This window comes from Eubalaena glacialis, chromosome 13 (assembly GCF_028564815.1).
Source record: "Eubalaena glacialis isolate mEubGla1 chromosome 13, mEubGla1.1.hap2.+ XY, whole genome shotgun sequence".
In the NCBI taxonomy this organism is placed as follows: domain Eukaryota; kingdom Metazoa; phylum Chordata; class Mammalia; order Artiodactyla; family Balaenidae; genus Eubalaena; species Eubalaena glacialis.
In genome coordinates this window covers 79706500-79722386 of record NC_083728.1, presented here as the reverse complement: position 1 = coordinate 79722386, position 15887 = coordinate 79706500, and the positions used below count along the sequence as shown (strand labels likewise).

The following is a 15887-nucleotide window of genomic DNA, read 5'->3' as shown; positions in this document are numbered from 1 at the left end:
AAGTTTGATTAATAGATGAAAAACAACAACAACAACAACAGGCACCAACTGTGCAGGGGTCTCTCCTAATCCTTAGTAACAAAAACCTGATTGTACGGTTGGGGTGTTATAGGGGCTGTATAGTCAAAGAGGGACTGGTCTGACTTGAGATTTCTTTAATCTAGCTTCCCATTCTTGGTAGGATTGGGAAAGGCAGTATTATTTTTAAAAATCATTTAAGAATTCCACAAAAATAAAGACTATACCTTCAGGGATCATTTCTATAGTTTGTTACTAGAGAAGTTTCGAAAACCATAACTCAAAAAAAGTCATGTAGGGGCTTCCCTGGTGGCGCAGTGGTTGAGAATCTGCCTGTCAACGCAGGGGACACGGGTTCGAGCCCTGGTCTGGGAAGATCCCACATGCCGCGGAGCAACTAGGCCCGTGAGCCACAATTACTGAGCCTGTGCGTCTGGAGCCTGTGCTCCGCAACAAGAGAGGCCGCGATAGTGAGAGGCCCGCGCACCGCGATCAAGAGTGGCCCCCACTTGCCGCAACTAGAGAAAGCCCTCGCACAGAAACGAAGACCCAACACAGCCATAAATAAATAAATAAATAAACCCAAAGTTTAAAAAAAAAAAAAAAAAAAAGTCATGTACCACAATGTTCATTGCAGCTCTATTTACAATAGCCAGGACATGGAAGCGACCTAAGTGTCCATTAACAGATGAATGGATAAAGAAGATGTGGCACATATATACAATGGAATATTACTCAGCCATAAAAAGAAACGAAATTGAGTTATTTGTAGTGAGGTGGATGGACCTAGAGTCTGTCCTACAGAGTGAAGTAAGTCAGAAAGAGAAAAACAAATACCGTATGCTAACACATATATATGGAATCTAAAAAAAAAAAAAAAATGGTCATGAAGAACCTAGGGGCAAGACAGGAATAAAGATGCAGACCTACTAGAGAATGGACTTGAGGACACGGGGAGGGGGAAGGGTAAGCTGGGACGATGTGAGAGAGTGGCATGGACATATATACACTACCAAATGTAAAATAGATAGCTAGTGGGAAGCAGCCGCATAGCACAGGGAGATCAGCTCAGTGCTTTGTGACCACCTAGAGGGGTGGGATAGGGAGGGAGGGAGGGAGGGAGACGCAAGAGGGAAGAGATATGGGGATATATGTATATGTATAACTGATTCACATTGTTATAAAGCAGAAACTAACACACCATTGTAAAGCAATTATACTCTAATAAAGATGTTTTAAAAAAAAAAAGTCTGTGAGAAAGTAGAGGTGAGCTGCAACCCTGGGTAAGAGTCTCACTGTTCTATGTATATAAAGAAGTTAGAATGAGTATGAACTACAGCGTAGTACATTAATTATAGCTATCTAAGGTATTCTGATATTAAAAATAAAATATTTTCATTTTAATAAAAGGAGAATATTGAAGGTTATAAAAAAAAAAAAAGAATTCCACAAAAATAAAACTCAACCTTGACACCCCATATCCAGTCTGTCAGGAAATCCCGTTGATGATCTTCAAAATGTATTCAGGATCTGACCACTTCTCACCACTGCTATGACCCTGGTCAGAGCCACTGTCATCTCCCACCCACATGTTGCTATAGCTTGGTCTCCCTGCTTCTACCCAAATCTTCCTGGAGTCTTCTCAACTCAGAGCAGCCAGAGGGTCCTTTTAAATCAGGAGACAGATTGTGTCACCTCTCTGCTCAGAAGCCTTTCCTGATTTCCATATCAGTCAGAGTAAAAGCCAAATCCTGGCAATGACCTCCAAGGGCTCATATGATCTGCATGGACCCCACCTTGTCAACTCTCTGGCCTCTTTCCCCACTTCTCTCTCCCTCACTCTCTGTGCTCCACTGGCCTCCTTCCTAAGCCTCAGACACACCAGACAGTTCCCTCTTAGGGCCTTCATTCTGTTCCTTTTACCTGAAATGCTCTTCCCCCAGGTAGACCATTAGCCAGCTCCTTCACTTCCTTCAAGACTTTGCTTAATTTTTACTTTAATGAGGCCAACCCTGACCACTCTACTTAATACTGTTGTCTATGCCCACCCCCACTATTAATTTCCAATTGCTGCTGTAACAAATTACCATAAACTTAGTGGCTTGAAACAACACAAGTTTATTTTCTTACAGTTTTGGAGTAACAACCAAATCTGCCTTTTGGAGAGAGAACTTTGGGGGGCAGCATGGATGATGGATTGGATGGGGAGACAAAGAAGAAGAAAGGATGGAGGGAGAGGAACAGAGAGGAAGGGAGGAAATTAGATCATTTCTATTTACAGTTGACCCTTGAACAACACTGGGGTTAGGGGCACCCAACTGCCCAGTGAAAAATCCTCCAATAACTTTATAGTCAGCCCTTGGCCCTCTGTGGTTCTGCATCTGGATTCAACCAATTGCTCATCCTGTACTACTGTATATATTTATGCGGTGGGGAAAAAATCCACATATAAGTGGACTTGTGCAGTTCAAACCCATGTTGTTCAAGGGTCAACTGTACTAAGATTTTTCTGTTATGTTTTGTTTTGGGGGTTTTGTTGTTGTTGTACTAAGATTTAAATAATTGTCACACACAGGACTTGACAATTTCAGTTGCCATAACCCAGACAGTAACAGTGGGCTTGAAGAGAAAGCATCCAGAGATACTTAGAAGGTAGAATCAATAAGGTTTGTGATGACTGGTTTCATATGGATGGTGAAAGACTAGGAGGTCTTGAGAAAAAGGGAATCCATTTTTGTGGGTGCATATAATGAGTCTGGCTGGAGAGCTGTTGTCTTGGAGATACAAGGCATCTATCTGGATAGGAGTAGAAGGCATCTGGGGAAGAGTCTGGTGCTAAAGAGACGGATTTTGAAGCAGATAGGGAAGGAGCAGTTGAAGTTATGTCAGGGGATAATAAAGCAAAAAAATTAAAGGGGTGGGGGAACTGATTCCAGAACACTGAATATCACCTTCCTAGGGTGGGCACTGGAGGAGATGTTAGAGCTGAGGGGGTGTCCCTCCCACGCCCAGCACGCAGGAGCCATGTTGCCTCCTCAGTCTTTCTTCCTAGATGGTGAAGCCCAGAGTAGAGCAGAAGATACCGTGAAGAAAAAGAAGGAACACACAGACAGCTATAAGTTCTTAAAAGTTTTAAATGGTGTGTGAGAAGTTCACAACATTCAAAGGCTTATGGGGAAATTTTAGACAGGAAAATGTTACCAGGAAATGTGAGATAGTTTCATTTTTTAATGATGTAAAGAGCTCATAGCAAATGTGAGAAGGAATCTAAAAGCCTACAGGGACTGGTTAGAAAACTGTAATCCATCCATATAATGAAACACGACGTGACCACGAAAAAGATTAAGGTAGATCAGTAGATATAAGCATAGGTGCCCATGATGTATTAAAGTGGAAAGTATGAAGTGACCTCCCTCCCACTACCCCCCAAACTTTTTTTTTTAAATGTGCCTCTTCTTTTTTTTTTAATTTTATTTATTTACTTTTGGCTGCGTTGGCTTTTCATCGCTGTAGGTGGGCTTTCTCTAGTTGCGGTGAGCGGGGGCTACTCTTCGTTGAGGTGCACAGGCCACCAGGGAAGCCCCCAAATTGTTAACAGTAATTATCTTTTAAAATAAGAGCGTGGAGCTAAGGAGTACAGGACAATTCTCACATCTTTATTTAAAAATAAGTATTGGGACTTCCCTGGTGGCACAGTGGTTAAGAATCCGCCTGCCAATGCAGGGGACACGGGTTCGAGCCCTGGTCCAGGAAGATCCCACATGCCGCGGAGCAACTAAGCCCGTGAGCCACAACTGCTGAGCCTGCGCTTTAGGGGCCGCGAGCCACAACTACTGAGCCCACGTGCTGCAACTACTGAAGCCCGCGCACCTAGAGCCCCTGCTCCACAACAAGAGAAGCCACCGCAAAGCAAAGCCCGCACACCACAGGGAAGAATAGCCCCCAATCGCCGCAACTAGAGAAAGCCCACGCACAGCAGCGAAGACCCAATGCAGCCAAAAATAAATTTAAAAAATAAAAATTTAAATTAAAAAAAAACCTGACTTCTAAAAAAATAATAATAAAATACATTTAAAAAAAAAGAAAATTGGACAAAGACTTGAATGGCAGAAATATGTGGGCTGGGTTAGTGGTTCAGACTTGAGCAATGCACTTACATCTTGTAAAGGAAAAATTATGAGCCTCAAATGTTGACCTATATTATTTTTATTATGATGCTACTTAAATATGTACAAACAGAAAAGTAGATATAAATGCCTTATTCTAAAAAATAAAATAAATGCCTTATTCTTATAGCTCCTTGTACAAGGATAAAACCAAAGCAAGTTAGAAAATTAAATGTAATTGTACAGTAATATAAATATAAAATATATTTTAAAAACAGTAAAATTCAAATGAGCAGCATTCAGTTAATATGATGATGTTTTCTGAAAAGGAAATTCAAATTAAACCCACAAGGTACAATTTCCTACCCACTAGAATGGCTAACATTGAAAACAATGACAACGCCTACCCTGGTTGGCAAGGAAGAAGAGCAACTGAAACATTCACACGTTGTTGGAAAATGTAAGATGGTAAAACACTTTGGAAAATCTGGCAGCTACTCATAAAGCTAAATGTCACCTACCATATGACCCAGCAATTTCACACCTAGATATTTTCTAGAAGAGTAATGAAAATATATGTTCACAAAATATACATGTACAAAGTCTTTTTATGCATACCATTTTTATTCTTAACAGCTAAAGATTGAAAACAACCCAATGACCACAAACAGGTGAATGGAAAAGCCAAGTATGGTATATTCATACAGCAGACTTGTACTCAGCAATAAAAAACAAGAGAATGCCAAAGCCTGATAGTGCAAAACTAGTTCCTGACTGTAACAAATGACTTTTTCTTTCTCATTTGGTGGTTACCAATGCCACATGCATTTATCAAATAAACCAATGAATTTGCAAAACCCAGTGAATGGGAACCCTCTTACACTATTGGTGGGAATGTAAATTGGTGCAGCCACTATGGAAAACAGTATGGAGGTTCCTCAAAAAACTAAAAATAGAGTTGCTATATGATCCAGCAATCCCACTCCTGGGAATATATCCTGACAAAACTATAATTCAAAAAGATACATGCACCCTTATGTTCATAGCAGCACTATTTATGATAGCCAAGACATGGAAGCAATCTATTTACTTATTTATTTTTTTAAATTTTGGCTGCCACGGTTCTTAGTTGCAGCATGTGGACTCTTAGTTGCAGCATGCATGCAAGATCTAGTTCCCCGACCAGGGATTGAACCTGGGCCCCCTGCATTAGAAGCCCGGGGTCTTACCCACTGGACCACCAGGGAAGACCCAAGACATGGAAGCAATCTAAATGTCCATCGACAGATGAATGGATAAAGAAGATGTGATACACACACACACACACACACACACACACACACACACACATTGGAATAGTACTCAGCCATAAAAAAGAATGAAATATTGACACTTGCAGCAACATGGATGGACCTAGAGATTATCATACTAAGTGAAGTAAGTCAAAAAGAGAAAGGGACTTCCCTGGTGGTCCAGTGGTAAAGAATCGTCTTCCAATGCAGGGGACGCAGGTTCGATCCCTGATCAGGGAATTAAGATCCCACATGCCACAGGGCAGCTAAGCCCATGAGCCACAACTACTGAGCTTGCGCACCTCAACAAGAGAGCTCGCGTGCCGCAAACTACAGAGCCCACACGCCCTGGAGCCCATGCACCACAACTAGAGAGAAGCCTGCACGCCTCAACGAAGACCCGATGCAGCCAACAAAAGAAAAGAAAAGAAATAAATAAAATAAAATAAATTTTAAAAAACAACAAAAAGAGAAAGACAAATACCGTATGATATCACTTATATGTGGAATCTAAAAAAATGATACAAATGAACTTATTTATGAAACAGAAACAGATTCATAGACATAGAAAATGGACTTGTGGTTGCCAAGAGAGAGGATGAGGTGGGGGAGGGAATCGCTTTGCGGTACACCAGAAACTAACACAACATTGTAAATCAACTATACTTCAATTAAAATAAATAAATAAATTTAAAAAAATAGCAAATGCACACATAAGCTTTTTCCATGTAAGTTTTACTTAAAATATGTATAAATATAAACAGATAAACATTAAGAAGTAATAGTATTTCAGAGTGTCTGAGTGGAGCTAATGAACTGAACGTTTGTGTGACTGTCACTTGAAGACAAGTGGCACTGGCAGCATGGTTGACCAGCTGAAGGGAAAACAGAGTTCAGAATTGAAAGCTTTCCACTATTTGACAAGGATGGTGACGAACATCAAAAAATTGGAGACTGTAATGAGGCCTCTTGGGCAAAATTCCCTAGAAGCAAAGTTTCAGGATAAATTAATGAAACAAATGGTGATGGAAATAGTACAATTGACTTTCTGGACTTTATGACAATGATGACAAGAAAAATGAAAAACATAAAAAAGAAATTAGAGAAACATTCCTTGTGTTTAATAAGGATGACACTATCTGTGTTGGTGCGACATAACTACATCACATGATAAAACACCTTCAAGAAAAGTTAACACATGAGGAGGTTGATTAAATAATCATGGAAGCAGATATTGATAATAATAGTCAAGTAAAAACTGAAGAATTTGTATAAATGATGTCAGCAAAGTGAGACCACTGTAGAGAATATGTTAAAGTTCCTGTGCAAATTATTTGCCTTTTTTTTTCTTGTTGTCAAAAGAATATGCATGAGTAGTCATTAGGACTTACGCCTCTGTGTTTTTCTTTTTTTTTTCTTTTAATTTTAATTTTAATTTTTGGCTGCATTTGGTCTTCATTGCTGTGCATGGGCTTTCTCTAGTTGTGGCGAGCAGGGGCTACTCTTCATTGTGGTGCGTGGGCTTCTCATTTTGGTGGCTTCTCTTGTTGCAGAGCACGGGCTCTAGGAGCACAGGGTTCAGTAGTTGTGGCATGCGGGCTCAGCAGTTGTAGCTCATGGGCCCTAGAGAGCAGGCTCAGTAGTTGTGGTACACGGGCTTAGTTGCTCCACGGCATGTGGGATCTTTCCGGACCAGGGCTTGAACCTGTGTCCCCTGCATTAGCAGGTGGATTCTTAACCACTGTGCCACCAGGGGAGCCCTATGTTTTTCTTCCTTATCTCACTATCACTACCGTATACCTTATTTTTTTTTTAATACATCAAGTAGCAAGTTGCACATGGCTTGCTAAATTACTGGTTCTCAAATTTTGGGGGTTCAGCATTCCTTTACATTTTAAAATTTTATGAAGATCTCTAAGACTTTTTGTTTGTATGAGTTATATACATTAAAAGTTTCCATATTAGAAATTAAGACAGAATTTAAAAATATTTGTTCATTACAAAATAATAACAAAACCATTACAGGGGGGCTTCCCTGGTGGCGCAGTGGTTGAGAATCCGCCTGCCAACGAGGGGTACATGGGTTCGAGCCCTGGCCCGGGAAGATCCCACATGCTGTGGAGCAACCAAGCCCATACGCCACAACTACTGAAACCCACATGCCTAGAGCCCGTGCTCCGCAACAAGAGAAGCCACTGCAATTAGAAGCCCGTCCACTGCAATGAGGAGTAGCCCCTGCTCACCGCAACTAGAGAAAGCCCGCGTGCAGCAACAAACACCCAATGCAGCCAAAGATAAATAAAATAAATAAATTTATTTAAAAAAAAAACCCATTACAGGTTGACATAAATATTTTTAAAATAATTATACTTTCCAAAACAAAAAAAGCACATCAGTGAGAAAAGTGGACTCATTTTACATTTTTGCATATCTCTTTAATGTCTGGATTAATAAAAGACAGCCGGATTCTCATACCAACATTCAATCTGTTGTGATATCACACTTCATGTAGCCTCTGGAAAATTCCACTCTACACTAATGAGAGAACAAGAGTGAGAGGCAGATAATGTCTTTAATAGTGTTGTTAAAATGGTTTTTACCTCATGGGTCCCCTTTGCTCACAGTTTGAAAACCACTAACCTACGTCCTTCAACACATCTAAACTTAGATGGAGTTGGTCAAATACAAGAACACCTAAGTTACGCCTTTTTAAAAATAGTTTTCTTTAGGGACAGTCAGCCTGTTGTATATTTCAGAATTCTGAACTATAGAGAATCCACAATATATACCTAAAGTTGTGCTATTGCAAAGTGGGTTTATTATCCAAGTACTCATACATCATTATTTTTTTACTACTGATCCTATACCAGAAGCTTTGTCTTATATTGATACTTGCTTTTAAAGATTTGTTTGGCTCTTAAAGAAAATCTGATTGTGGTACTATTTACCTCAAACAAGTTATATATTTGATTTCCAACTTAAAAATTACAATTAGTTTTGTAGGAAACTGACATACTATCTTTCAAAATGACTGTACAATTTTACATTCCCAGGAGCCATGAATGAGAGTTCCTGTTGCTCCACATCCTCACCAATGTTTGGTGTTGTCAGTGCTTTGAAATTCAGCCATTCTAATAGGTGTGTAGTAGTATCTCACTGTTTTAATTTGCAATTCCCTAATGACATATGATGTTGAGCATATTTTCACATGCATATTTGCCATCTGTATATCTTCTTCGGTGAGGTGTTTGTTCAGATCTTTTGCCCACTTTTAGTCAGGAAGTTAGTTTTCTTATTGTTGAGTTTAAAAGAGTTTTTTAATATATTTTTGATACCACTCCTTTATCAAATATGTGTTTTGCAAAGATAGGGAAGACCAGGGAAGTCCAAGTTTTTCATTTCATTTAATTTTATTTTTAAAAATATTTTATTTATTTGTTTGTTTGTTTGTTTGTTTGGCTGCACCGGGTCTTAGTTGCAGCACACAGGATCTTTTATTTTTCTATTTTTTAAATTTTAAAATTTTTTTATTTTTTAAATTGTTATTGGAGTATAGTTGCTTTACAATATTTAGTGTATACTGTACAGCAAAGTGAATCAGGTATGTGTATACATATATCCCCTCTTTTTTGGATTTCCTTCTTATTTAGGTCACTATAGAGCACTGAGTAGAGTTCCCTGTACACGGGATCTTTTAGTGGCGGCATGCATGCAGGATCTAGTTCCCTGACCAGAGATCGAACACAGGCCCCCGCATTGGGAGCACGGAGGCTTATTATTTTTTTAATTTATCTTTTATTTACTTATTTATTCTTATTTTTGGCTGTGTCGGGTCTTAGTTGTGGCACATGGGATCTTTGTTGCCGCACACGGGCTCTTCGTTGTGGCATGTAGGCTTCTCTCTAGTTGTGGTACATGGGCTTCTCTCTAGTTGTCGTGCGTGGGCTTCAGAGCATGTGGGCTCTGTAGTTTGCAGCACGTGGGCTCTCTAGTTGAGGCACGCAGGCTCAGTAGTTGTGGCGCGCAGGTTTAGTTGCCCTGTGGCATGTGGGATCTTATTCCCTGACCAGGGATTGAACCCACATCCCCTGCGTTGCAGGACAGATTCTTTACCACTGGACCAGCAGGGAAGTCCCAGGAGCATGGAATCTTAACCACTGGATCGCTATGGAAGTCCCTAAGTTTTTAATTTTAATAAAGCCCAACTTATCAATTTTTTCTTTCATGAATCATGCTTTTGGTGTTGTAACTGAAAAGTCATCACCAAGCCCAAAGTTACCAAGATTTTTCACCTATGTTATTTTCTGGGAGTTTTAGTTTTGTCAGAGGTTGGGGGAAGGGAACGAAGGACAGAGAGTGGAATACAGAGGATTTTTTTTTAAAATTTATTTATTATTTATTTATTATTTATTTTTGGCTGTGTTGGCTCTTCGTTTCTGTGCAAGGGTTTTCTCTAGCTGCGGCAAGCGGGGGCCACTCTTCATAGCGATGCGCGGGCCTCTCACTATCGCGGCCTCTCTTGAGGAGCACAGGCTCCAGACGCGCAGGCTCAGTAGTTGTGGCTCACAGGCCTAGTTGCTCCGCGGCATGTGGGATCTTCCCAGACCAGGGCTCGAACCTGTGTCCCTTGCATTGGCAGGCAGATTCTCAACCACTGCGCCACCAGGGAAGCCCCAGAGGATTTTTAAGGCAACGAAACTATTCTTTATGATACAGTAATGATGGACACATTTGTCAAAACGCATAGAATGTACTACACAAAAAGTGACCCTTAATATAAAATATTGGACTTTAGTTAATAATAATGTATCAATATGGTTCATCAGTTATAACAAGCATAACACAATATTTCAAGATGTAAATGTAGGGAAACTGTAGGAGAAGGGGAACAAAAGAATAAACTGTTATCAAGCAAGAGAAGTAACAATAGCAAAGATAACAAATCAGTTGTAAAGACTCCAAGTTCTGTTTCAGTGGTAAAGACTAGCCTGAAGCACTTTCTTGAGGTGTTTTGCAGCATTTAAACCCCCCCAGGGGCTCAACTACCAGATCAATTGAAACCTAAGGGATGATGATGTTGACCTTTTCTGACCCTTGATACTTCAATAAACTAAAGCTTGGACTCTGTGGACAGCCCAAGCCCCTTCATGAATATGTATACACCCTTAGCTTAAAACCTCCCCAATTTTGCTGTTTGGGGAGACACACTGCTTCGGGAAAGATCTCCAGTGTTCTCTTTACTTGCTGCAAGTAATAAATCCTCCTCCCGCTCTTTGGCTTGATTGTGACTTTTGGCTCCACACCTACCAAGAGGCAAATCCAGTTTTCCCTAACAGCACCAACCCCCTGTCTCTGTGGGGCACTGTGTGTCCACGGCTGCTATTTCCCCTAGGAGATGCTATATTCCAGCCTCCCCTGACATTTTATATCCCCCCACAGCTCCCGGCATAAGGCCTTGCAATATGGCAGGCTGCTGAGTCAATGTTGCAGCTCTGACTTCAGATTTCATCAGGGCAGTTTGTGTTTCAGAAAGTAAACAGAAGAGGATGGGCCCAGCCCGGCAATGGCCAGCTTAGCAGTCTGAAGACGTGAACTGTTCAAAATGTGGTCGATGCCTCTGATTTTCTGAGTCTACGTTTATTCCCAGGGCTCTTTGAATGAAACAAATTCACTTCTCCCGAGGAAGCCTCAAAGCACACCGCCACTGAGGGTGGATTTATCTTTCTAGAACTCATATCTTAAATCCCCCTCTTTAAATCCTCTTCCTCTTTAAATTACCTCCCATCCATCTGCAGGGATAGCAAACACAGATCTCAGTGAGGCAGGCAGCCAGCTTCAATGAGGAAAGGAGGCCCATGTAATGTGGGGACCAGTGGGAATTGTGGCAAACTGAAAGGCATACACATTCAAAGGTTCTTAAAACTGTGCTGGTCAAACCAAATGTATGAACAGGAAGCCCAGTTCAATCACCAGCAGCCAATGTGGGGTGTTTGATTTATATTTTATATTACAAATTGCTCAGTATAAATTACAGGGCCTTTCAGGTCCAGCCACTCTTACCCATGTCCCTACACTCTGCTTACATGACATACTTTCACACATTCTCCCTGTCATCTTTGCTGGTTCATTCTTTTCCCCCCAACATTTACGGAGCACCTAATATGTACCATGCACTATAATATTAATAGATGCTGAGGAAACAAGGGTGAACAAGAGTTTCAGTCCTCATGGAGCTTGTAGTGTAGTGTCGACGAAAAATTAATCAGTCCATCTAAGAAATGGAAAATTTCATTCAAGCCAAATTGAGGATTATAACCTGAGAACAGCCTCTCAGAAAGCTCCAAGAACTGTTCCGCCTATTAGAAGTCAAAGCACAGTTATATAAGTTTTTTTGAGACAAGGGGCTGTACATTAAGTGACGTATTATTGACAGTTTACACAATCCAGATCTGTAAGTGCAAAGTAGTGGGTCATCGTGACCCCTTACAAAATCAGGAAGGAATGTTATCTTTTAAGGAGTTGTCTTGTTGGTGCTAGGAGAATGTTGCTCTTTATGGCTGAGCAGGTATTTCTGCCTATGGGGAGGTTTGGTCGATGCATAATGCAGATACACAATGCACAGTAGAGGGGAGAGAGGAGGCCAAAGGGCAGAGAAAAGTTTTTATGTTTAAATTTTTCTTTTCTTGCCACGAAGTATGAATTTCATGTCATGGTAGTGAGGGGACATACATGTTAACAGACAGTTACCAGACTGTGATAAGCATTATGAGAAAAGTACCGGGTTTGACTGAAATATACACAAGGGGCGCCTAGCCAGATCAGAGAAAGATAGGTTTGGGAAGTCTTCTCCGAGGAGTAGATATCTTAGCCGAGGCTAAGGATGAGCTAAGGAAGCAAAGATGAGAGTGAAAGGGTGAAGGTGGTGGTAGGGAGAGGGTTTCCTGGAAGAGGGAACAGTACTAATAAAGGTTCCTAAGGAAACATTCCATGTGGCTGGAGAGTAAGAATACAGGGAGGGGTGGCACAAGATGAAACTGAAAAGGTGAGCAGAGGCCAGATCTTTCCAAACCTTGTGGCCAAATGAGTCAGATTTTGTCCTAGGGGCAATGGGCAGTGACCAACAGTTTTTAATCAAGGACTCACATTTGTCTTTTAGAAGAATCTCTCTGGCTTCATTGTGGAGAACAGGCTGAACAAGGGGTGGAAGCAAAGAGGATAATTAGAGGGCCCTCACAATAAACCAGCCAGAGACGATGATGGCCTGGCATGAGATGTGGCAGTGGGGTGGAAAGCATGGACCAGACTTGGGAGATAGAATTGATATAACTCAGAGATTTAGTGATGGTGGGAAGAAAGACAAGAGGAGGTGTTAATGATGAACTTGGAGTGCCCTGATCCCCTCCTCATCCTTTCAGCTTAATTCTCTCAGTCTTCATGGACCCTCTAGGTATCTTCTTACCCACTACCCCCAATACTCTGTCCCACTACTGGTTTAGCACACCATACTGTATAATGGTGAGAGACTGGGCATCCTTCTTCCTTGCTGTGTTGGGCAGAGACCCTGTATCACTCAGGGTCAAATTGGGAGATGGAAGCCACACAGCAATTTGAACAGCGAAATTTTAATACATATAAGTGTTAACTATAATAGGGGATTTGAGTAAAGTGGGATTGGCTGCTAGCCAAGAAGTAAAGAGAACTCTAAAGAATATAGGATCGGCATATATAAGGTGCATCCATCACCCCCTAAGCTGAGGTAGAGGACCAGGGCTGAGATCCAGACCTTGCTGGAGAGTTACACAGCTGTGGGTAACTGGATGGCACAGAAGTTGCTCAATGCTGGGCCAACGGTGAAACCAAGTGAGGCCCTGTGAGGCTCCCAGGTATAGAGGCCCTTTTGTCCCCTGTTTCTTATAGGCAAGACTCCAGTCTTCATGACCTTCCCGGAGTTGCAAAGGGCAGATTCGAACAGTTGCTAATCAAGGGAGGAGCAGCCAGGAAACCAGCTGAGGCAAGATGAAAGGGGCCAGAGAAGCTCACCAAGATTAGGAGACCCATCACCTGAGACGAGATTAAGGGAGTGCAAGCCTCACGCACACCCTAAACTTGTCAGAGACCCCACCTTTGAACCACTGTTGTAAAACCCCTCATCAAATCCTCCCGGGTTGGGACACATAGCTTTTCCAGGCAGGAGTCCCCCTTTGCCTGGCAAAGTAATAAAGCTATCCTTTTCTACTTTACCCAAAACTCTGTGTCTGAGATTTGGGACCGGTGTACAGAGAAGCTGAGCTTTACACAGCAATGGTAGTTGCTGGAAATTTGCCCTCCAGAACTTGCCAGAAACCTACCTTCTAGGGTGTCAAGGAAAGTCATTCTTGGAGAGGTATCTCAGTGGAGGCACCCTGACACAAAGCCAACCAAGGATGGGAGGATTCAGGGGAAAACTACTGGCTGGGTGGTGCTGGCCACTGTCACTGCAGGAGCGGGGCTCTGGAAGAGCTACATGAGCTGCAGAACCCTGGTGCTGGGGAGGCCATCTGCACTGCAGGAGCTGAGCACTAAGGAACCCATGCATGCTGCAGGAGCCTGCTGAAAGAGTACATTAGAATGAGAAGGGAGACCCCTTCCTCCTGCAATTACTCTCCGGAGCCCCTCACCTGACAAAGACTAACATTGTGCCAACTGGTAAAGAAAAAAATACTTAAATGGTCCAGCTCCAATTTTTGCACAGCAAGCAATGAAGGGTGAATTTGGAGCCAAAAGGCAATAAATTGGTAACTGGCACAGACCCCATATTATTTATCATAGCTGCTGGAGTACCACAGGGGGCTGAAAATCAATATGGCAAGGAAGGTTAGGAAAGGAGAAATGTATATACAAGTCTGTTGCCCATTTTTAAGCTGGGTTGTTTTTTGGTTGTTGTTGAGCTGTAGGAGTTCTTCATATATTCTGGATATTAAACCCTTATCAGATAAATGATTTGCAAATACTTTCTTTCATTCCATAAGTTGCTTTTTCACTCTCTTCATAGTGTTCTTTGATGCACAAAAGTTTTCAAGTTTGATGGTCTAATTTATCTATTTTTTCTTTTGTTGCCTGTGCTTTTGGTGTCATATCCAAGAAATCATTGCCAAATCCAATGTCATAAAGCTTTTCCACTACGTTTGCTTCTAAGAGTTTTATAGATTTAGAGCTTATGTTTAGGTCTTTGATTCACTTTGAGTTAATTTTTGTATTGGATGTAAGGTAAAGGTCCAATTTCATTCTTTCGCATATGGATATCCAGTTTACCCAGAACCATATGTTGAAAAGCATTTGGTCATATATGCAAGAGCTTATTTCTGGGTTCTCTATTCTGTTCCATTGGTGTATATGTCTGCCTTATTCCAGTATTACATGTTTTGATTACTGTAGCATTTGTCTCTTAAATCCTGTGAAGAATTAAAAGTGGGGTTACAAAAAAATTTATAACAATAGGTTTTATTTATTTATTTTTGGCTGTGTTGGGTCTTCGTTGCTGTGCGTGGGCTTTCTCTAGTTGCGGCGAGCAGGGGCTACTCTTCTTTGCAGTGCGCGGATTTCTCATTGTGGTGGCTTCTCTCGTTGTGGAGCACCGGCTCTAGGCGCACGGGCTTCACTAGTTGCAGCACGCGGGCTCAGTAGTTGTGGCTCACGGGCTCTAGAGCACAGGCTCAGTAGTTGTGGTGCACGAGCTTAGTGGCTCCGCAGCATCTTCCCGGACCAGGGATCGAACCCGTGTCCCCTGTATTGGCAGGTGGATTCTCAACAACTGCGCCACCAGGGAAGCCCCAACAATAGGTTTTTATATGTGCCCATGTATTTACCTTTAACAGGGATCTTTATGCCTATATCTGGCTACAAGTTACTGTCTCGCATCCTTTCATTTCAACCTGAAGGAATCCCTGTAGCATTTCTTGTAGGACAGGTCTAGTGGTAATGTGTGGGAGAGTGGTATGGGGGGAAGGGGGAATCGGATGAAGGTAGTCAAAAGATACAAACTTCCAGCTATAAGACAAATATGTACTAGAGATGTAACATACAACATGATAAATATAATTAACACTGCTGTATGTGATATACAAAAGTTAACAGAGCAAATCCTGAGTTCTCATCACAAGGAAAAAAATGTTTTTCTATTCAATTTTGTATCTATATGAGATGATGGATATTCACTAAACTTACTGTGGTCATCATTTCATGATGTATTAAGTCAAATCATTTTGCTGTACACCTTATACAGTGCTGTACATCAACTATATACCAATAAAACTGGAAGAAAAAAGGTATATCAGGGTAACCAAAGAGTCTAAATTCATGAGGGAAAGAATCCTAGCTAATAAATGTGGAAGAAAGGATTGAATTAGAAAATTACCATTTCACAGCCCCTAATGAGATAATAGCAAATGAACGCAACAGCAAATAAAGAAATGAACTATGGTTGAAACTATTA

At 41.4% G+C, this 15887-nt stretch overlaps 2 pseudogenes; both read left to right on the top strand.

Moving 5' to 3' along the window:
• Positions 1 to 235: 235 nt before the first annotated feature.
• LOC133104574 (small nucleolar RNA U3) lies at positions 236 to 332 on the top strand (annotated as a pseudogene).
• Positions 333 to 6311: 5979 nt separating this feature from the next.
• On the top strand, positions 6312 to 6709 carry LOC133103012 (calmodulin-like; annotated as a pseudogene).
• The last annotated feature ends 9178 nt before the right edge of the window (positions 6710 to 15887 follow it).